The following is a 23,494-nucleotide window of genomic DNA, read 5'->3' as shown; positions in this document are numbered from 1 at the left end:
TTTTTTTGCACATTTTACTTTTTAATAATTTATTTTGTTAACATTTTATTTAACTTATTTTTTATATATGTGTGTGTATTTATATAGTTTATAACCATAATAGTTCTACAGTTTATTCTATTTCACTTGTTGTTGGTTTCTATTTTATTGCGCATTTTATTTAAATAGTGTATTTATTTTGTTAACATTTTATTTAATTTATTATTTATATATGCGTGTGTGTGTGTGTGTGTACAGAGTGTATAAAGTTTACAACCATAATAGATCTTCAATTTATACTATTTCACTTGTTGGTTTCTATTTTATTTCACATTTTATAAAAATAATTTATTTTGTTAACATTTTATTTAACTGTTTATTATTTATGTGTATGTCTATAGTTTATACAGTTTATAACCATAATAGTTCTTCAATTACCTTGTTTGATTCTGTTTTATTGCACTTTTTATTTAAATAGTTTATTTATTTTGTTGACATTTTATTTAACTTATTTATTATTTATATGTGTGTGTATGTATAAAGTGTATACAGGTTACAACCATAATAGTTAAATTTATTCTATTTCACTTATTGTTGGTTTCTAAATTTATTTAACATTTTATTTAATTTGTTAATGTTGTATTTATTCTGTTAACATTTAACATTTAATTTTTAAGAATTTTTATTCCATGTTCATTACTGTTTTGTTGACCATTGTTAAATAAATATTGCATTAATAAATGTCCTTGACTTTTAAGTCCACTTTGTGTCGGTTTCTGTTTGTATTTAACGTTTTATTAACATTGTTTATTTATATTGTTAATACTGTATTATTAATAACTAATTTATTATTTTTACATTTTCTACTCTATATTCATTACTGTTCTGTTGACAATTGTTAGATAAATAATGCATATATAAATAACTGACTACTTGACTTTTAATTCCATATACACTATGCACACTATATACACACACATATATATATATATGTATATATGTGTGTGTGTGTGTGTGTACACTATATACTCTATGACATTTCTATAGATCATTTGTACATCAAAATACAGAACAATAATAACCATAAGCATAACAATGCTACAACAACTACTAAATAGTGACACATTCAAGTTAGTATGCTTTATTTTTCATGAAAGAATGTCAAAAAACATAAGAATAAAGCGCTTAGGCATATTTTATTTACCTTGGAGCATTACACATTTAAACAGTTAGTTTATTGAGTAATAATTAACCAATAACAATAAAGCGTCTTTAGCTGGATTCGAACCCCGGTCTTGGTGAGCACCTGCAATAGAAATCAATGTAACTCAAATTGCGTTGTTTTAACACAGAACAGTATCACTATGTGTGACGTAAAGCAGGTGCAGGGAAGGCGTGTCCGGGAAGCTTAGAATTCGCCCTTTCCTTTCTTCGTTTTTTCCCCCTCTTCTTCCCTTTTTCTCTTTCTTTCTTCCCCCCTTTCTTCCCTTCTTCCCCTTCTTTGTTGGACGATTGTTCCCCAGCTTGAACGCAGCGCCTTAGACCGCTCGGCCATCCTGACATGCTTGCCTGACCTAAGCTGTCTCCTGGGAGCCACTCCGCAGCACCGTGACATGGAAGCTGGTGTTTCCCAGTTTGCCCAGGGCCAGCAGTCTGCCTCGTTGGCGCAGTAGGCAGCGCGTCAGTCTCATAATATGAAGGTCGTGAGTTCGAGCCTCACATGGGGCAAGGTGCTACCTTTTGGCACTTGGAAGCGCTTAGATGACTGGCCAGCATTTTTTATTCCCTTCCGTGTGGATCATGCTTCCCCGGGGCAAAAAAAGCTACAGCTCCTCTGGAGGCCTGGTGGTGTGAAGTTCCAAGAACATTTCCTGAGTCTGAAGCAATGATGGTAAGATGCTCCCATTCCTATCACGGTGTCGCTTGACGTTCGGTGTGGATCTGTCAAATGTCATGAATTAACGTTGTGCGAGGATTTGACAAAAAGTCCTGCGAATCCCATTGCCTTAAATATCAACGGCATCCCAGGACATTCCACTACATGGCATTCCAAGACAGTACTTTTGATCCCCTTTTGGTTCACTTGCATTAAAGCCCTCGTCCATTGTTTTGTTCACATGCTTTTCCGAGTTTTTGTGGACAATACCTTGATTGCAAATGCCTTAAAACCTACAGTCTAAAGAGCCTATTACGGCTGCCAGGGACATTGCTACTTGGATCTGTCAAATGTCATGAATTAACGTTGTGCGAGGATTTGACGAAAAGTCCTGCGAATCCCATTGCCTTAAAAATCAACGGCATCCCAGGACATTCCACTACATGGCATTCCAAGACAGTACTTTTGATCCCCTTTTGGTTCACTTGCATTAAAGCCCTCGTCCATTGTTTTGTTCACATGCTTTTCCGAGTTTTTGTGGACAATACCTTGATTGCAAAAGCCTTAAAACCTACAGTCTAAAGAGCCCATTAAGGCTGCCATGTACACTGCTACGCTGCATAAATTTTGGCACAACGTGATTGATGCGGTGCTTTGTCAGTGTTACTGTATCACTCGGACATGGTGCCAGAGAGTTAAAGACTTGAGCCTGAACGCGTAGCCAAAGATTAGGTTTGTCAGAAGTGGGATTCGAACCCACGCCTCCAGAGGAGACTGCGACCTGAACGCAGCGCCTTAGACCGCTCGGCCATCCTGACATGCTTGCCTAATCTAAGCTGTCTCCTGGGAGCCGCTCCGCAGCACTGTGACATGGAAGCTGGTGTTTCCCAGTTTGCCCGGATCCAACATTCTGCCTCGTTGGCGCAGTAGGCAGCGCGTCAGTCTCATAATCTGAAGGTCGTGAGTTCGAGCCTCTCATGGGGCAAGGTGCTACCTTTTAGTACTTGGAAGCGCTTAGATGACTGGCCAGCATTTGGACATTTGAATGCAGCGCCTTAGACCGCTCGGCCATCCTAACATGCTTGCCTGACCTAAGCTGTCTCCTGGGAGCCACTCTGCAGCACCGTGACATGGAAGCTGGTGTTTCCCACTTTGCCCAGGTCCAACAGTCTGCCTCGTTGGCGCAGTAGGCAGCACGTCAGTCTCATAATCTGAAGGTCGTGAGTTCGAGCCTCACACGGGGCAAGGTGCTACCTTTTGGCACTTGGAAGCGCTTAGATGACTGGCCAGCATTTTTTATTCCCTTCCGTGTGGATCATGCTTCCCCGGGGCAAAAAAAGCTAAAGCTCCTCTGGAGGCCTGGTGGTGTGAAGTTCCAAGAACATTTCCTGGGTCTGAAGCAATGATGGTAAGATGCTCCCATTCCTATCACGTTGTCGCTTGACGTTCGGCGTGGCTCTGTCAAATGGTATGAATTAACTTTGTGCGAGGATTTGACGAAAAGTACTGCGAATCCCATTGCCTTAAAAATCAACGGCATCCCAGGACATTCCACTACACGGCATTCCAAGACAGTTCTTTTGATCCCCTTTCGGTGCACTTGCATTAAAGCCCTCGTCCATTGTTTTGTTCACATGCTTTTCCGAGCTTTTGTGGACAATACCTTGATCGCAAACGCCTTAAAACCTACAGTCTAAAGTGCCCATTAAGGCTGCCAGGGACATTGCTACGCTGCATAAACTTTGGCGCAAAGAAATTGACGCGGTGCTTTGTCAGTGTTACTGTATCACTCTGATATGGTGGCAGAGAGAGTTAAAGACTTTAGCCTGAATGCGTAGCCAAAGATATTGATCACAAGTTCAAAGGCGACAAAGGTGTCAAGGTTGAGAAAGATACCAGAAGATGGAGAAACTGGAATGTGATGGATGGCGATGAAACCTGCAGAGCCTGTGGTGCACGTAAAGAGAAACTGTACCAAATGTCTGCGCTTGCCACTTAGATGGACTTTGGGCTAAGGATTGACCCGAAAGGCGCAAACCAACATCGAGGATCTGATGTGCGGAGAGGAAAAATCAGAACAGAGAGGGTCTGGGCAAGCAGCCAACAGCTACAGTAGAGGGAAGTGAACATATTTTTACTAACAAGTTTAAATGCAGACACATTTTTATACACACATATTCACATACACTGACATACTTTTGGCTCTCTGCAATGAAGAAAAAGCTTGCATTTCCCACTGTAATTTTGATCACAGTAATGTTGATAATTTTTCTGATGAAATGGCATTGTTTTTTTTTTGTGAAGCATTTTTTAAATATGCCAAAATATTCTATGTTGATTGAAAATACATTGGTTGAGTTTGTAGCTGATAGTGGAGCTAGCAGATCTAGCATACGACCATGTGACCTACAGTGTGAAATACCTTTGAAAAACAAATTTCACGAGATGTCTGCATCTGGTCATACAGTGATCGAGCGATTTACAGCTCTGCTGACCTGTGAGACAGAGGGGGGTATAATTTTCAACCACACATTTGTTTGTTTGCCAAAATGTCTGATACCACTCATTGTAGGGGATATTTTGTGTAAACTAAGCTTAGTTCTAAAAGCAGACTTCTCAGGTGTGAGAGTGGAAAAAAAGGAGGAATTTTGTTGTTTGCTGGTTGTATCACAGACTCATTGAAAACAATCAATGGGCTGATGTAATCTGCAAATTGGCTAAAGATTGAGTAAAACGTTGCGACATTGATATGTCTCTTGGTGAACTGCATTGCACGTCACATGTCGTAATTTACAGATGAGGAATTTGAGAAAGCTTGGTTTGAGACAAATGTGAATGAAACGTTGATTTTAGAGAAAATGTACTGAAAGGATAGTCTGTGTGCAGTTTCAGTGTCTCTGTCAGAAAAGCAGCTTTCATTCTATCTCATGTCAGCACAGGCTGTGCCTCACATATCAGTTTGAAAGGGTAAACATCAGTCTTGGGCTGATTTAGGCCCGTTTGTGAAGCAGTGTTAAAGCCGAAGACTGGGAGAGCAGAGAGGGTGGGCAGTGAAACTGAAACAGCTGTTACAAGAACTGTGACTGCTATTGACAAAGTGTGCGTGAAGAATTCTTGCATGGTTGATTTTAACGCTGCAGACATACACCCAGCTTTAGCAGAAATGCCAAGTGAACTGTAGGCAAAAAGCAAATATGATGTTGGTTTAATCAAAGGTTGTGATCCAGTGACAATCACTGCAAAATCTGATTACAGACCTCAGATTATTACAGATTATATCCTTTGAAAAGGGAAGCCATTGAGGGCATTACCCCAGTATTTGAAGCTTTACTGGAACAGGGTGTTATTGTACCATGCAACAATTCTGAGGTTCGCACCCCTATTTTTCCTGTAAAAAAGATAAGGGATAATAGGATGCCTACAGAATGGCGTTTGTACAGGATTTACAAGCAGTAAATGCAGCTGTCAAACAAAGGAAAAAAAGCAAAAAGGGTGAGTGGTATAAAAAATTTACCATAACCATTAACGAAAAAACAAATGTTGTCTTTTTTGGGTATGTGCTCATATTGTCGCACATTTATTCCAAATTATGCAATTTTGGAACAACCCCTGAGAGCCCTAACATTAGGGAAGGGAATGAAATCCACTGATAAACTAGAGTGGTCAACAGAGGCAGATCAGGCATTTGTAAACATGAAATTACAAATGGCTGAAGCCCCTGCATTGGGTTTGCCTGTACCAACAAAACCATTTGTTCAGATGGTAGATGAAAGAAGTGGTTTCATGACGTCATTACTCCTACAGGACCATGGAGGTAGACTGCGACCTGTGGCCTTCAAGAGATTTTGTTGGTTATTCTGATCTGATACTGATGGTGCCACAATTTGTGTCCATGATACTCTGAGAACAAAAAACATTGCATCTGTCAACAGAATGCTGGCTGAGATATCACACTATCTTGTTAGATATGTCAAATGTGACTGTTAACCGATGTACAGGTTTGAATGCAGCTACTCTTCTTCCTACTGAGGAGGATGGGGAAGAGCATCGTTGTTGTTTAACAGCACTTGAACAGGTGTGTTCGCCACGACCGGACCTTTCTGATGAACCACTTGAAAATTGTGACAATGCCCTCTTTGGTTCAGCATTTAAAGATCCACAAACAGGCCAGAATAAGGTTGGTTACGCTGTAACAACTGAATTTGATGTGGTGACCTCTGGGAAATTACCAAGGCACTATTCGGCACAGGCCGCAGAGCTCGTGGCATTGACAGAAGCATGTAAATTGATGGCAGAAAAAGAGGCTACAATTCACACTGACTCAAGATATGCATTTGGGGTAGCTCATGATTTTGGGGCTCTGTGGAAACACAGAAAAATTCTAAAGTCTGATGGTCAACCAATACTCTATGCTCCTTTAGTGACTGCGCTGCTGGATGCGATTTTACTACCTGACAAACTGGCCAATTGTAAATGCGCAGCGCATACTAACAATAAAGATTCTGTTTCTGTAGGTAACTCCAGGGCAGATGGAGCAGCAAAAGTCACGGCGTCCCACGACAAGGACAACTCTGAATGTTCTTTGCTATTTGTTGGTGATAACAATGACGTGTGTTCTTCTTTGCAGGATATGCAGACCTTTGCGACGGGGCTAGAGAAGAACAAGTTGAGACAGTCTGGCTGTGTGATGAAAGATAATGTGTGGAAGTGTGCTGAGGGCAAGGCGTGTTTACCAAAAATATTTTTCCAACATTATGCGAAATCACTTCACGGTAAAGATCATGTGTCAAAAACAGCAATGGTTGCGCAAATGAGGGAACTGTGTTTCACAAAGGGGTTCACTGCATTTGCGGACAATTTCTGTAGACGATGTGTAATTTGCAACACACATAAACACATAATGTGGCCAGAGCGATAAAAGTTCCACAATCTCATCCACCTCCAACAGGGCCTGAGAGACCACTGCACAGTCTGAGGCCTGGCGATTTCGTGGTGATCAGGGACCTGAGGAGAAAGAGCTGGAGAGCGAAACTCTGGCTGGGTCCATTTCAAGTGAGGAGATTCCCCCCATTGTGTGTAAAGTGCTTTGAGTGCCCAGAAAAGCGCTATATAAATGTAAGGAATTATTATTATTATTATTAAGTGCTACTGACCACTGAGACAGCGGTGAAGGTCGCAGAGCGGGCGACTTGGGTTCATGCTGGGCACTGCAGGAAAGTTCCATCACCTGAGAAGGATTCCACGAGGGAGTAGGAGAGAAAGAGTCTCTGAAGCTCTGAAGCTTTCTGAAGCTATCTGAAGAAAACAGCAGGCTGCTATCTGAGTGAAGCAAGGTCACAGCTGCAACGAAGCAACAAAAAAGTTAAGAGGTGTGTGTGTGAAACAGTAACTTCTGCATACAACACCAAACAGCAAACAGACGGAGGAGAAAGCGACCAAAAGAGAGGTGAATAAGCTGTGCTTAAACGTCATCAAAGCTGAAGATGGATAAGATTAATTGCCATCGATTTCGAAGGGCGTGGAGTGAGTACTGACGTTGCTAGTATCATTACTGAGTGTTCTGCTGTTTTCATTAACCTGTTTCCAGCAAACCATTTCTGAGATTGTAGCCCACATGAGAATGGCCGTAAAAGAGCCTAAGAACGCTAACAACTCATGGCTAGATTGGCTGTTGTTTAAGAGGGGAAACTGGATCTACTGGGCCTTTACTGTGGTGTTACCTGTATTGGGGGTGGGTCTAGTGATATTATGTTGTCTGCCATGTATATTCAGATTTGTATCATGGTCAGTGGGCAGACTGATTACAGCTACAACATCCCATCAGATGGTAAAGATGGCCGTGAATGAAGAAGGTATGAACATTGACATAGGTGATGATTTTGATTGTGACTTTGACGATAACAGTAGCTACATGGATATGGATAAAGAAAAACCTTAAACAAATTGAGAACAAAATTTTAGGTGACAGCTGTTACTTAATAGGGAAAATATTAACAGACCTGACTTTTTGAAATTTGAGATAACTATCTGTTTGCTTATATGTATTTTGGGTCTATCCAAACAAAAACAGCAAACTGCATGAGTTGGTATGTTCTGTAACAAGTCTTAAAAGAGTGATCATTTGCTTAAAAATCGAGAGAAGAGTGTAAATGTGATGTTTAGAAATCAATTGAAAAATGAATTTATTAATGAGTTATCAATGAATGATAAAAAGAGAGGAATTGTAATGGAAATTCATTTTTAGATAAACATGTGTAGTGGAAACTTACAGCAGAATCAGCGGAGCACCTGACGCATGTACAGAATGGGCCTTATTAGGATTTGACCTTGCAAGCAGTACAAACTAGATAGAACAGATGATCCCTGATGATCCCTCGGTTCCAGCTCGCATCTCAGCCTGCCTGTTGGATATTTCACACTGGATGAAAGATCATCATCTTCAGCTGAACCTCGCAAAAACGGAAATGCTTGTAGTTTCTGCCAACTCGACTCTACACCATAACTTTTCAATCCAGATGGATGGGGCAACCATTACTGCATCCAAAATGGTGAAAAGATTTGCACTCTATAACATCAGAAAGATCCGACCCTTCTTATCTGAACATGCAGCTCAACTCCTTGTTCAAGCTCTTGTTCTCTCCAAACTGGATTACTGCAACTCTTTACTAGCTGGGCTTCCAGCTAACTCTATCAAGCCTCTTCAACTGCTCCAGAACGCAGCAGCACGAGTGGTCTTCAATGAACCTAAACGAGCACATGTCACTCCGCTGCTAGTCCGTTTGCACTGGCTGCCAGTTGCTGCTCGCATCAAATTCAAAGCTCTGATGTTTGCCTACAAAGTGACTTCTGGCCTTGCTCCTTCTTATCTGCTCTCACTTCTGCAGATCTATGTGCCCTCCAGAAACTTGCGTTCTGTGAATGAACGTCGCCTCGTGGTTCCATCCCAAAGAGGGAAGAAATCACTTTCGCGAACGCTCACGCTCAATCTGCCCAGTTGGTGGAATGAACTCCCTAACTGCATCAGAACAGCAGAGTCACTCACTACTTTCAAGAAACGACTAAAAACTCAACTATTTAGTCTCCACTTCACTTCCTAATCTGCAATTGCCTCTCTGAATATCACAATAACTGTACCCAAAAAAAAAAAATTCTAAAAAATTTTAATACTACTAATACTTCCCTTCTTAGACTTTACAGACCTGAAACTTGCCTATAGCACTTATTCATTGTTGCTCTTAGTTGTGTAAATTGCTTCCTTGTCCTCATTTGTAAGTCGCTTTGGATAAAAGCGTCTGCTAAATGACTAAATGTAAATGTAAACAGTGAACACACTTTGTTTCAGTGTCTCATTCTGTAGAAACTGTCGTCAGAATGGGCATTATTAGGGTTTGACCTTGTAAGCAGTAAAAACCAGATAAAAGGGTGAACACACTTGACTTCTGTGTCTCACTCTGCAGAAACTGTTGTTGCTGTATGACTGTGACCTTCTTTGCAAAGAATAAAACTTTGAAAAGACATCCCGGGTAAGACTTTGTTTCTTGACCACAGAGAGCGCCTCTTTAAAGAAAATTGCCACTACACCAGTCAGGTCTGAGACATGATCATCCAGACTCTAAAAGACCGCGTCCGTCTTGACAGCATTTTCTGCATCCTGACATGCTGGTTTTTGTTGTGTATTATTTTTTCTTCTTCGATTTTTGTATTCGGGCAAATGTCTCTTACTATGAATTTTTGTGGCACTGTGGCTTAGCTGGTCAAAGCGCCTGTCTTTGTAAACATGAGATCATGGGCTTAAATCCCAGCAGCGCCATAGTCCAGGTGGTGCATGGGTGTGTTTTATAGAGCTTACCGGAATGAATTATAAAATTGTATAGCTTTGAGGCATAATGAATTGTGCGACAAATAGAGTTAAACAACCTCTTTGCTTGCCATTTTTAGACTTGCTGTCTTTTTTTAGTCTCTGTGTGCAAAAACATCTTGCCTTCTCTTGGGCATTGGCGCTGTGGCTTAGTTGGTCAAAGCGCCTGTCTCGTAAACAGGAGATCCTGGGTTCAAATCCCAGCAGTGCCTAATGTACAGGTGTCCCGGTTGCTTTTTGTTAAGAGTTACGAGTGTTTACGCAGCGGGATGTTTAGCAGTCGGTTTCTTAACAAAACTCAAATCCTTAAGAACGCTGCTCGTTCAAGAGGGCTTTGGACGATGGCTTTATATAGCATAGTGTGGTAATGCCTAACCAATTGGACTTTAATATTTCAAGTCAAGACATTCACGTGTGCAGCGCTACCGTTGTTAGCTTTTTTTTCTTTTTTCCAATTAAACAATTAGCCCCTGTCAAAATTGTTTGGCGCTGTGGCTTAGTTGTTCAAAGCGCCTGTCTAGTAAACAGGAGATCCTGGGTTAGAATCCCAGCAGTGCCTTGTCAGCAGTTGGCTGTTCTTTTATGAGCCAGGGAGTACTAAAAAGTGCTTTCTGTGCAACAGTGCTAGAGACAGCAGAGCACTCAGGCTCTGTGGCACAATGGATAGTGCATTGGACTTCTAGGCTGTGAGCTGAGCCATTCAAAGGTTGTGGGTTTGAGTCCCACCAGAGTCGCAAGCCTGGCTCTTTTTCTTCACTGACTTAAGGTGTGGTGCGTTTCTAACATTTTAGGCATCTGTCCATCCCGTTTTGCTTCTTTCTTTCATTGCGCCGATGACTTAATTGAGCTGTTTTAAATAAGGGAGATTAGAAAACAGTGTAGGGCCTAGTGGTCTTGAGGAATGACTCGAAGGCAACCTGTGGTTTTGGGGAAAAGTAACTGCCACCTATTGTTGAGATCAAGCCTTTTGGATTTGTTGCACAAGAGCCTCTTTATGCATGTGCAAAGTAACTGAGTAGAAAGCATAGTAAATTTTGCTTCCCCCCACTGTCTTAGATGAAACTGCGTTTGGAAGTATCGTATTCAGAGGTTTTTTTTCTTTTAGTGTTAAGACTAAGTTGGCCAGAGCACCTGTCTTGGGAACAGCAGGTGCTAGGTTCAAATCCAAACTGCACCTTTCCCTCAAATTATGGGAGAGTGGCTTTCTGATCTGAAACTCTTTCAATGGCCGATAGCATATGTTTGTCCTGATTTCCATTTTCCGAGCTGACTCTGGGTTTGGATGACACGGTCAGGTTTGAGACATGATCATCCAGACTCTAAAAGACCGCGTCCGTCTTGTCAGCATTTTCTGCATCCTGACATGCTGGTTTTTGTTGTGTATTATTTTTTCTTCTTCGATTTTTGTTATCGGGCAAATGTCTCTTACTGTGAATTTCTGTGGTGCTGTGGCTTAGCTGGTCAAAGCGCCTGTCTTGTAAACAGGAGATCCTGGGCTCAAATCCCAGCAGCGCCTTAGTCCAAGTGCTGTGTGTGCTTGTGTTATAGAGCTTACCGGAATGAATTATAAAATTGTATAGCTTTGAGGCGTAATGAATTGTGCGACAAATAGAGTTAAACAACCTCTTTGCTTGCCATTTTTAGACTTGCAGTCTTTTTTTAGTCTCTCTGTGCTAAAACGTCTTGCCTCCTTTTCAGCATTGGCGCTGTGGCTTAGTTGGTCAAAGCGCCTGTCTAGTAAACAGGAGATCCTGGGTTCAAATCCCAGCAGTGCCTAATGTACAGGTGGCAGGGTTGCTTTTGTTAAGAGTAACGAGTGTTTACGCAGCGGGATGTTTAGCAGTCGGTTTCTTAACAAAAACTTAAATCCTTAAGAACGCTGCTCGTTCAAGAGGGCTTTGGATGATGTCTTTATATAGCTTAGTGTGGTAATGCCTAACCCAGTGGTTCTCAAACTGTGGTACTAGTGGTACGCGGGCTTCCTCCTAGTGGTAGGCGGAGGAACCGCTGAATAATGAAACAAAACAATTAACACTTTTAATCCTTTGATGCGTAATATAACATCGATGTGATCAGCATTGTCTGTTTTGTGAAGCGTTCGATCACAATGCTGTGCTTAGAGTGTTTATTTTAGTGCTTTGTGACATAAGCTGCTGAAAATCAGTTTCCGAAGTTTAAGAATTGATTCTGAAGGGTGATTTGACTGACATGAAAAGTAGCCAATCACAGTCGACGTTTTCTAGTCGCGTGAAACGTAAGGGCGGGACAAAGGCTTTCTGTGTTGCAGAGACAGAGAAAACAACTTAAAAACAAAAGTTTTGTTGGAATAAAGCTTCTCGGATGTTTTCACTATAGAGATGTCTAGCAGAGTAATTAAACCGCGGACATATTTCCTGCCTTTTTGATGATCTACATACGCGTTTCGCTCTCCGACAGCCAGTCGACTCGCCTCTGACCTGTCACTCCTCTAAACACAGTCTGAATGGCGGCGCGGCAATGGAGGTATTGCGCAATAACTCATTTCTGCAAATGTGGCGAGTGCTTTATTTTAACACGAGAGAGCGCATTCATGTACGCAAATCGCTAAAACACACATGCTAGCTCCTAAATAGGCTTTTTTTCAAATGAACTGCAAGACCTCTCATGATCGCGTGTGTGCTCAGATTGAATACAATCGCGATCTTTCCACTATTAAAGTAGACATTATTTATCTTTGTTCCTTGACTAAATTTAGTCAAAAGTATTCAAAGTTATCAAGTATTTAGAATTAGATTGATGCATGATCGATGACAATGCAAATCGTCTTCTTATTTGGCTGTGTTGTCAAGTGAAACTTACTTTTAGCAAAGGTGGAACTTATTTCTTTACGACAAAAGAATTATGCTGGAAATGTTTGTGGATGAGATATTTGTGTGATTTATACATTTAGCTGTATTCTGATCTGTCTTAAAGCATTACAGGTCAAAACAATTCGTTGTTACTTATTGTTTATTTATCAAAATTAACAATAAGGCTCTTAAAACACTGCTTTGATAAATGTATTGTTGTCATATTTCAAATACCTCAAGTAAAATGAAGTCATTTGTTTTATTTTTTTACTGACAGTGTACTTGTATTTTTTTTTTGTATTTTAAATTAAGATCAAGTGTAAAATAAAATCTACATGTGATGTACAGCTATTTAAGAAACAAATTTGCCATATTGTAAAGAAAAATAGTGTAACAAATGTAAATAAAAGGCTAAATTTAAATATTTTACCATATACTTTAATTAAACCTTTCAAAGCTTGAAAATATTGTTTAAAAATGGGTAAAAAGTGTCTCTATGGCCTTAAAGTTTATGTGGTAGTTTTGCCAGTGCTATTGAAAAAAGATTACTTGTCATGAAAGGAAAAATCGACCATACTTCCTTTGTTAGTGCAAATTCCTATACATGTAGCTTTGGGATTTAAGCAATTAAACCGTTCAATCAGGTTTACACTTAAAAAAGTGATTTCATAATGAAAATCTGATTATTTTTTTTCAAAAGTAACCAACTAGTACTTTTTAAAAGAGTACTTTGTACTTTTACCTAATATTAGTATTATTTACTAAAATTTGTGTTATTTTAGCAGTGTTATAGTATTTTACCTTTGAGTACAAAAATGATTTCACAAGCACTTAGTGCAGGTTTATTATATTATTAATGTATGATTAATAAATAGTATTATTATTATTATTATTAATGGTTTTTATGTGTATCTATTCCTATGCAATGTTTTATGGGTTGCTGAGAATACATTGCAGGTCTTCAATACATAGCATGTCAGTCTTGAAAAAAAAAATAGGTGCTGGAATTGATTTTCATTAGGCTGTGCCTGTATGAACCCTGTCATATGTACATTTAACATTTCAAGATTTGTCTAAAAGTGTATGAATATGACATATAGCCTATATTTATGAGGTCCAAGCAACATTTCCAGCTTTTGATGAATAGGCTATTATAAATACTTTAGATTTAAGTGCAGCAGATTTCTTTTTACTTTTTAAGAACAGCGCCATTTTTAATGAACCTTTAAAAGCACATTTTAACTAAAACGTTTTTTTTTTTTTTCCTGCAAGCACAGTTAATGTTCAGACTATTTAAAATGTTTAAAGTGACTGACAATAATAGATATTCTTAATATTAGGAATTAATCTGCATAGTTTTTAAACTGTGCACACCTGTAGCTGCTTAATTAGGCCCACAACGCTATTTTTAATACTGGTTAAAAAATAGCGTCGTAAGGTGGTACTTGGAGAGACAATTTTTTTCTAAGGTGGTACTTGGTGAAAAAAGTTTGAGAACCACTGGCCTAACCAATTGGACTTTAATATTTCAAGTCCAGACATTCACAAATGCAGCGCTACCTTCGTTATTTTTTTTTTATTTTTTTTTATTAAACAATTAGCCCCTGTCAAGGTTGTTTGGTGCTGTGGCTTAGTTGGTTCCAAGTGCCTGTCTAGTAAACATGAGATCCTGGGTTTGAATCCCAGCAGTGCCTTGTCTGCGTTAAGCTGTTCTTTCGTGGGACAGAGAGTACTAAAAAGTGCTTTCTGTGCAACAGTGCTAGATGCAGCAGACCTCTGTGGCGCAATGGATAGCGCAGTGGACTTCTAGGCTGTAAGCTGAGCCATTCAAAGTTTGTGGGTTCGAGTCCCACAAGAGTTGCTAGCTTTGCTCTTTTTCTTCACTGACTTAAGGAGTGGTGCGTTTCTAACATTTTAGGCATCTGTCCATCCCGTTTTGCTTCTTTCTTTCATTGCGCAGTGCAGTCTCAGATACTAGGGGTACTCTACAATAAAGCCGATGACTTAATTGAGCTGTTTTAAATAAGGGAGATTAGAAAACGGTGTAGGGCCTAGTGGGCTTGAGGAATGACTCGAAGGCAACCTGTGGTTTTAGGCAAAAGTGACTGCCACCTATTGTTGAGATCAAGCCTTTTGGATTTGTCGTACAAGAGCCTCTTTATGCATGTGCAAAGTAACTGAGTAGAAAGCACAGTAAATTTTGCTTCCCCCCCACTGTCTTAGATGAAACTGCGTTTGGAAGTATCGTATCCAGAGGTTTTTTCTTTTAGTGTTAAGACTAAGTTGGCCAGAGCACCTGTCTTGGGAACAGCAGGTGCTAGGTTCAAATCCAAACTGCACCTTTCCCTCAGATTATGGGAGAGTGGCTTTCTGATCTGAAACTCTTTCAATGGCCGATAGCATATGTTTGTCCTGATTTTCATTTTCCGAGCTGACTCTGAGTTTGGATGTAATGAAACTGAAGGTTCCAAAAAACACTTTACACATGATTAAGGATAGATTCAATAAAAATAAATTCACACATTTTTCGCTTTGATCTTGAACAGAGGCCAGGTTACCAGTCAGGTTTGAGACATGATCATCCAGACTCTAAAAACCACGTCCATCTTGTCAGCATTTTCTGCATCCTGACATGCTGGTTTTTGTTGTGTACTATTTTTCTTCTTCGATTTTTGTTATCGGGTAAATGTCTCTTACAGTGAACTTTTGTGGCGCTGTGGCTTTGTTGGTCAAAGCGCCTGTCTAGTAAACAGGAGATCCTGAAGAAGATTTCTATTCTCTCAGTGTAAAGTATTTTCTAAGTGTAAAGCAGTTAATTTTCTCTTCACAAAATGTATGTAGTGTTTGCAGCAAACATGGCAGCCTGTGTTAAAAATACAGTGATATGTCTGTGTAAGATGAGTATGCCTGCACAGGAGCAACACTAGGAGAAGGCTGAGTGACTGATTGTGTAGAATAACTGAATATGTAAAGCACTGATTATTTATGTTAAATACTTGTATGAAGGTATATGTGTCAGAAGTTAGAATGAGTAACATATTATCAAGTGATTATGCTTTCATGACAATGTATGTAAACACTTAATCCTTTTGCATAAGTTGCATCTATGGAGAGAGAACTTTGGTGTCAAAACAGTTGCTGACACAGACCTGTAACATCTCTGTTGACATGAGCTAGTGGGCTGAGAGCCAAGAATAGCAGGACCCCTTAGACTAGAAAACCTATTCAAAAATGGTCAAAAGTTAAAAAGAGACACATAGGGGTGTGTCAAAAGCATAAATAAGGGAGAAGGAGCAGGAGAGACTTTAGAAGGTGTCCAGGAGAGACTTCAGAAAGCTCTGGGGTCTGCTCTGCTCTTTCTCGGCTTTATTATGGAGAATAAAGTCTATTTTCTGATATTCAAAACCTCTGGTCTGATAATTTCTAATTGATAAGACGTCGAATTTACGACAATCCTGGGTTCAAATCCTAGCAGTGCCTAATGTACAGGTTTCATGTTTGCTTTTTGTTAAGAGTAACGAGTGTTTACGCAGCGGGATGTTTAGCAGTTGGTTTCTTAACAAAACTTAAATCCTTAAGAACGCTGCTCGTTCAAGAGGGATTTGGACGATGGCTTTATATAACATAGTGTCATAATGCCTAACCAATTGGACTTTAATATTTCAAGTCAAGACATTCCCACATGCAGCGCTACCGTTGTTAGTTTTTTTTTCTTTTTTGGAATTAAACAATTAGCCACTGTCAAGGTCGTTTGGCGGTGTAGCTTAGTTGGTCAAAGTGCCTGTCTAGTAAACAGGAGATCCTAGGTTCAAATCCCAGCAGTGCCTAATGTACAGGTTTCATGTTTGCTTTTTGTTAAGAGTAACGAGTGTTTACGCAGCGGGATGTTTAGCAGTTGGTTTCTTAACAAAACTCAAATCCTTAAGAACGCTGCTTGTTTAAGAGGGCTTTGGATGATGGCTTTATATAGCATAGTGTGGTAATGCCTAACCAATTGGACTTTAATATTTCAAGTCCAGACATTCACACATGCAGCGCTACCGTTGTTAGTTTTTTTTTTCTTTTTTCGATTAAACAATTAACCGCTGTCTGGCGCTGTGACTTAGTAGGTCAAAGAACCTGTTGAGGAAACAGGAGATCCTGCATTCAAGTCCCAGCACTGCCTAATGTACAGGTGCCAGGATTGCTTCTTCCTAACAGTTATGAGTGTTTACGCAGCAGGCTGTTTAGCAGTGTGTTTCTTAACAAGACTGAAATCCTTAAGAACGCTGCTCGTTCAAGAGGGCTTTGGACAATGGCTTTATGTAGCATAGTGGGGTAATCAATTAGACTTTAAAGGTACAGTAGGTGATCTTTCACAATGCTAACAGCTTAGCATAAATCTCTGAATTACAGTTCCTCCCTTGCCGTCTAGAGCCACACCTCCTTAAATACAAGCACAGCAAAAGAACCCCCTCTCATGTATAAAAGCAACTATGGCTTGTCCTGTGGCATGCAAGCCAAATGTCTTGCCCTCTAATCAGCATTGGCGCTGTGGCTTAGTTGGACAAAGTGCCTGTCTAGTAAACAGGAAACCCTGGGTTCAAATCCTAGCAGTGCCTAATGTACAGCAGCCGGGGTTGCATCTTCTTAAGAGTTATGAGTGTTTATAAAGCAAGCTGTTTAGCAGTCTGTTTCTTAACAAAACTCAAATCCTTAAGAACGGTGCTTGCTTAAGAGGGTTTTGGACAATGGCATTATATAGCATGTTATGGTGATGCGTAACCAATTGGACTTTAAAATTTCAAGTCTAGACATTCAAACATGCAGTGCTACCGTTTTTTTCTTTTTCCGATTAAATAATTACCTCCTGTCTGGCACTGTTGCTTAGTTGGTCAAAACACCTGTCTAGTAAACAGGAGATTTTGAGTTTGAATCCCAGTAGTGCCTTGTCCGCAGTGAGGTGTGCTTTTATGGGCCAGAGAGTACCAAAAAGTGCTTTCTGTGCAGCAGTGCTAGAGGCAGGAGAGCGCTCAGGCTCTGTGGTGCAATGGATAGCGCATTGGACTTGTTGGACAGGCTGTGAGCTGAGGCCAGGGATTTAATCGGGCCGGGCCAATTGCCCAGGAGGTTAAGCAGTGAGGACAAAATCATGTTGCGTTTTCACTCTCGGGCTAGTAGCTTGCAGCACGTCACGCAAACCCTGCCCCCATAACGTCCCCCGAATCGAATGTCATAAAACCCGCCCACTTCAGTGGGAATCAGGCAGATAAAGCACACCATCACATCCTCACAAAACCATTCAAATGAAGACAACTGAAACAAACAAATGACACGTTACTGTACAACATTACATTGTATGTCTATACGCACATGCCTGTGTGTTCTCATTCATCATATTCATTTACTCACCGACTGACTGAATTTGAAAGAAATGTTATAAATAAAGAAACTGCAAAGAAACGATTCAATCATATTTGTAGAAATTTGTAGGACATGTAAGCACATATAAAGTAAATAGCCTAAATAAAGAGATGCATGGATGAATGTTAAATAAATAAATCTTTTCATTATGGCATTGTTCAAAATGGCTTACCTGGCTTTTCCAAAGGTCCACCCAGGGGCGGACTGGCCATCTGGCAGACCGGGCACTTTCCCGGTGGGCCGACGTACTTTTTGGGCCGGACTGCTCATCATCTTATGATCTGATCGGCCCATAAAAGGCTTAGCAGCCTATCGTTTTTTTCTGCCTTATTAATTGACGCTGCTGTGATCTGAGACTCTCTGAAAGTAGATGCTTTTTTTCAGGGACAGAGAGACCGGGCCGGCCCATGTGACACTCTGCAGCCTATTGGCTCTTTTCGGTTTTGACATTGGGCTGGCCCAATCACAAGCTCCTATTTTGGACTCCATGTGAACGTCTGTCGTCTGTGTGTATTTGTCAAAATCGCGGGAAATACACCGGCGTTTCATTTAGCGATTCTGAAAAGTTCTCTGTTCATTCTAGTACATGGCTAAAAACGCAAATCACGTGACCACACACATGCACACTCTGCTAAGAGCTGCAGCCAGTAGTTCAGCGGGTGAGCATAAAAGCCAGGTGAGAGTATAGTGCATGTCAGACAGTTCATCTGCTGGAGGATCTCATCTCACTATAGTTGTTGAACGTGATATTGAATTCATCTTGTTGTCTCTATCTAACAGTTCTTATGTCTTTTGAATCACTTGATCTCAGTTAACTGTTTTGGCTGAGTGCAAAGATAAGCTAATATATTAATTTATGTAACCACATACACTGATTCTGCACATTGACTGATTGCTTACCTTTATCGTTTAAATTTAATGTACGTTATGCTGTTATAACAGCCATTATTGATTATTAAAACTGACATTCTGCAAAAGAGACAGGGTAAAGTTGATTCTTTTTGGAAATGAAAGGAGACAGTTATATTTAAGCCCTGTTTTGTTATAAATATGCAGAGTGAAGATGATGCTCATATAAATATGCAGCTACACGAGGCTGTTTGGTGTCTGATAATCATAATATCAAAATGAAACAAATTTGACTTATTATGTTTTCATTGTTTAGATGGTGAAACAGCAAGCAGGATGAGGTGAAAGAGGTTAAAATGTAGGCTAACACTGTTCCCTTTAAAGATTTACCTATGCATTAGCAGGCAGTTTTTGTTATGTTTATTATTGAATATAGGCTGAGTGAACAGTGTATTGAATAAGCTAAATTGGCTGTAGTGTATGAGTGTGTGTGAATGAGTGTGTATGGGTGATTTCCAATATTGGGTTGTGGCTGGAAAGGCATCTGCTGCATAAAACATGCTGGAATAGTTGGCAGTTCGTTCCACTGCGGCAACCCCTGATAAATAAGGGACTTATGCGAAGAAAAATAAATGAATGAATAGTGTATTTTTTTAGAACTCAACTGTCATGGTCGGGTGAGGGGAAAAGGAGTGAGGACTCAATTGCAACAAATAAGGGTTTTATTATTAATAAAGTAAAAACAAAAGGCAAAACAAAACTACCCCGAGGGGGAAAACATTAACAAAACACACAAACTTAGCTGGACTGACAAGGCAAGGCAAGGCAAGGCAAGGCAAGGCAAGAATGGAGCAGGAACACGGGGAGTGTAGACAACGAACTGGCAAAGGACTGAAAACATGAGGGGGATTATAAAGCAAAAAGTAAATTGACACACAGGTGAACACAATTAACTAATAATGGGTTAACAAGGAGGGTGGGACTAGACAATAGACGGGAGAGCGCATGACACAGAGAGACAATACAAGCCATGCGCTCACATAACACAACACTGAAGCACATGACAAAAACACGTGACCACAATGTAAACACCGAGCCACGTGCTTTGACAAAAGACGCAAGACACGAGCACACGATGAATGGAAACACTCACCGTGCGCTCAAACATGCAGCATGCATGCTTCATCCCAGCGCCGACCAAAACCGAAACCAACAAGACTGAGACGCTGGGAATGAAACACCACGCTGCTGACAGACGAAAACACAAAACACGAGTACAAAAGCGCACGCATCTGAGGGACGCAGAGCGCGCGCGCGGCCGCGTCAAGCAGGAGCGCGCACACTCTGCGTACACTCACGACGGCGCGCGCGCACACAGGGACAGAAACAGGACCAGACACAGGTAGTGTCCGAGATCTGCCACCAAAACAAGAATTTACAAGACCAGAGTGGCAGAACCCTGACATCAACAAATATCTTTATGGACAGTATACAGAAATTAAATAGAGATTAAAGTTTGTATTTATTTATTTATTTATTTCATATATATGGCTTTTGTGTTTTATAGAATATGAGTTGATAAAAATATTGGACGTGCATAGATAGATAGCATTTTGATTTAATTTAGTAGGCCACTCTGGCCCAAAATGCCAGGGTCGATTTTTTGCCCCAGTCCAGCCCTGGGTCCACGTGAGTTGTTTTACTGGTTTTCTAATAGTGCAAACTGATGCTTTTAACTGTATTCTAAACAGAAGCTCGCTCTGAATCTTTTTAGCAGATCGCTCATTGTCCTCGTGCAGTTTTTCGTCAATCGTTTTAAGTGCAGCACTATACAACAAACACATACAATAATTTTATTAATTATTTTTTTATTACTAATTAATCATTAATTATTATTAACTAATTTTATTAACATTTTGACATAAATGTAGCTGAAATACTTGGTTTGACAAGATGATAATACCCAATACCTGTTCATTTTCCTTGCAGTTGTTTTTCTAGGAAGGCCAACAGGTCTTTGATGTCTATAGTGTCGTCTTATAGTGGTGTTGGAGACGTGCACACCCGACTGCAACAGGAAAGCCCTGATGTCAGCAAGAGAGTGCTTTGATGTGTTGATGCATTAGTTTTTTTTTCATTGCAATAATTGGTTGAAATGATCTGTAGTTAAATCTATAAATGAAACACAAAACGTTTATGATAGCTAAGCGATTATGAGTCAATTTGTTAATGTGCTGCAATATGCAGCTAGGTTGTTAACTTTGCCCGATGAACTGTGAAGTTTGCGGCCATCCATTAAAGAGCCCATATTATGGGTTTTTGAAAATTCCCCTCCATGTAGTGTGTAACACAGCTCTAAGTGAAGTGAAGTATCCAGCTAAGGCTTAAATCTGTAAGAGTACAGTGTTTAAAATGGTTGATTCATCTATAAAAGAGTCGACTCATAGTGCTTCAAACGAGTCGCCTTGATACCGATTCATTAGGTGTTTCGCCATGACGTACGAACGAAACCAAGTTATTCACGTGCACGCGCAAACCCGGGAGATTTCAAACCTGAGGCCCCGCCCTCTGACGCAGAAACCCAGACACACACACACACACAAAAACAAACACACGCACACAAACATGCCGGTCGATTGAAGTCACACTGCAGATGGATATTATATCGAGTCTCTACCCAAAGATGAAACATCAGCATTATAACCAAGCAATTGGAAACTACTGGAAACTTCTGGAAGCTACATGCTACAAAGAATACTTCATCTGCGTTTGTTAAAGGAAGGATCAGTAAAGAGTAACTTACTGATGGACATCAGGATGGGTTTCTTCCTCCATTTCTCAAGTGTAAGTACGTGCGGTTAAAGTTGTTGCCTCGTTGACTCTAGCTTGCAAATGTATTTAGTTGTGATTTGTTACTTGTAACCGCGTGTACTGTATCAGGTTAACTGGCTATATTCTCTTATCGCGTGCAAAGTCACGTTAAAAACGCGACGCGTGCTGCTTTGTTTATGGAGCTCCGTTGTAGAGTTCTGCATTCCCGCGGCTGTCCCCGCGCCAGATTTCTGCGGCGCGGGAATAAATTTCCGAATAAATCGCGGGAGCGGTCGGTAACGGGTTTAATTTGGGACGGGAGCCGGCTGTCTAGCAATATCACGGATATTGCTATGCGAATGAGAAAGAGAGAGTCTGCTTGGTGTTTGTGTGTGTGTGTTAGTGCGCACGCGCACATGAGAGAGAGAGAGAGAGCGAGAGCGAGCTTTGTGTGCTTGGTGTTGTGTGTGTGTTTATACAGACATCTTGGCTGTGTGGATTGTATAGCTCTAGCGGGATCGGGCGCGGCGGGCAGAAAATGGAGCGGGTTCTCAGGTTAAAACCTGCCGGGTGCGGGCGGAAGCGGGAGCGTTGTCGTCCGGAGGTGTGTGTGTGTGTGTGTGTTTTTCTGTGTGTGTGGCAGCTAAAATCCACGCCTACACTATCGAGCGTGTATGAACTGTGATTACTTTTTATATTGCTGATTAGCTATTGGCCATTTCACTCTCTGACTGAAGGCAGTCGACCAATCGCAACAGACTGTCATCGGTCCAATCAGCGCAGATTAGCTTCGCGCTAAGGAGGGGTTTGGGAACAAATGGATCACTGGACGATTCATACAGGAGTCGCTGGGATAATTAGGTAAAAATAAATGCAGATTACAAGACCACGAAAGTGTTTTTTGACCTTGCATGCATATTAGACTGTTGTTGGAGACCCTTACAACCAAGATATGACCCTATTTCATGTATAATATGGGCTCTTTAACATGATCATCAAAGTGAATGGATGAATAAAACTAGCGCACGTATTACACTGGCAAAAATAATCATCATGATTATGAATGTGTTGCTTAAATGTGTGTATAAACGCATATAATGCGAAATGCTAATTTGGGTATTGTAAGAATGAAGATGCATATTTGTAGTGAGCTTTTTTGTGGTCAAAGTTTGCATAACCGAAGATTGATCTTATCCACCTGTGAACCACCCATAAGTAAATATGCTGACAAATTTTTGATTAGCTGACCGGAGCAGTAACAGCACCCACTAATATAACTGAGGAATCATGTGGGATAAACGTGATAGCGGGATTAAATGGTAAAATACAGGGGAATCTCGACAAAAACGGCAGGGTTAAGTTGCCTAAATAAATTTTCCGGTAATAGGTCGGTAAAAATATATTATATAGCATCCTCTTTTTGATAGACGTTGTCAAACATTCTGCCCAAATGCTCAGGAGAAACCTAATCATATTGACATTTCCCTAGGCTATATGACACTAGATAGGTAATTTCCCTTTATTTAAGAGAATAGTTTAAGGATGTTGCATATTATTTGGTTATCAAGGCAATTGTTAAGTGTTGCCGGACATAAGTGCAAGTAATAAAATATAGACTAGGCTAAAGCCTATATTTTATTCATTCATTCATTTTCTTATCAGCCTAGTCCGAACCGCCAACTTATTGAGCAAGTTTTTACACAGAAGATGCCCTACCAGCCGCTACCCATCTCTGGGAAATAGCCTTTATTTCCTTGCGCTCAACAGCTATAATAAAGCCTAACATTTATTTTATTTAATTTTTTTATTTAACCACGCCAGACAAAAACATTAACACTTGTTTGCTCAGGACTGGATGACAGAAAAGAAGGTAGGTTTCTGATGGTTTTA

At 40.4% G+C, this 23,494-nt stretch overlaps 7 non-coding genes across 7 annotated transcripts; 6 read left to right on the top strand and 1 right to left on the bottom strand.

Moving 5' to 3' along the window:
• Window positions 1-2,590: 2,590 nt before the first annotated feature.
• Window positions 2,591-2,673, bottom strand: trnal-cag (transfer RNA leucine (anticodon CAG)). The gene has a single exon. It is a non-coding gene; the product is annotated as a tRNA-Leu (tRNA).
• Window positions 2,674-2,767: 94 nt separating this feature from the next.
• trnam-cau (transfer RNA methionine (anticodon CAU)) lies at window positions 2,768-2,840 on the top strand. Its single transcript has one exon. It is a non-coding gene; the product is annotated as a tRNA-Met (tRNA).
• A 187-nt stretch (window positions 2,841-3,027) lies between these two features.
• On the top strand, window positions 3,028-3,100 carry trnam-cau (transfer RNA methionine (anticodon CAU)). Its single transcript has one exon. It is a non-coding gene; the product is annotated as a tRNA-Met (tRNA).
• Window positions 3,101-9,851: 6,751 nt separating this feature from the next.
• Window positions 9,852-9,925, top strand: trnat-cgu (transfer RNA threonine (anticodon CGU)). The gene has a single exon. It is a non-coding gene; the product is annotated as a tRNA-Thr (tRNA).
• A 433-nt stretch (window positions 9,926-10,358) lies between these two features.
• On the top strand, window positions 10,359-10,447 carry trnar-ucu (transfer RNA arginine (anticodon UCU)). The gene is given in 2 exon segments: window positions 10,359-10,395; window positions 10,412-10,447. It is a non-coding gene; the product is annotated as a tRNA-Arg (tRNA).
• A 708-nt stretch (window positions 10,448-11,155) lies between these two features.
• trnat-ugu (transfer RNA threonine (anticodon UGU)) lies at window positions 11,156-11,229 on the top strand. Its single transcript has one exon. It is a non-coding gene; the product is annotated as a tRNA-Thr (tRNA).
• Window positions 11,230-11,415: 186 nt separating this feature from the next.
• Window positions 11,416-11,489, top strand: trnat-agu (transfer RNA threonine (anticodon AGU)). The gene has a single exon. It is a non-coding gene; the product is annotated as a tRNA-Thr (tRNA).
• The last annotated feature ends 12,005 nt before the right edge of the window (window positions 11,490-23,494 follow it).

The sequence above is a fragment of the Danio rerio genome, chromosome 4 (genome assembly GCF_052040795.2).
Source record: "Danio rerio strain M-AB ecotype USA chromosome 4, GRCz13ab, whole genome shotgun sequence".
NCBI classification, from domain to species: domain Eukaryota; kingdom Metazoa; phylum Chordata; class Actinopteri; order Cypriniformes; family Danionidae; genus Danio; species Danio rerio.
This window is presented reverse-complemented; position numbering and strand designations above follow the sequence as displayed.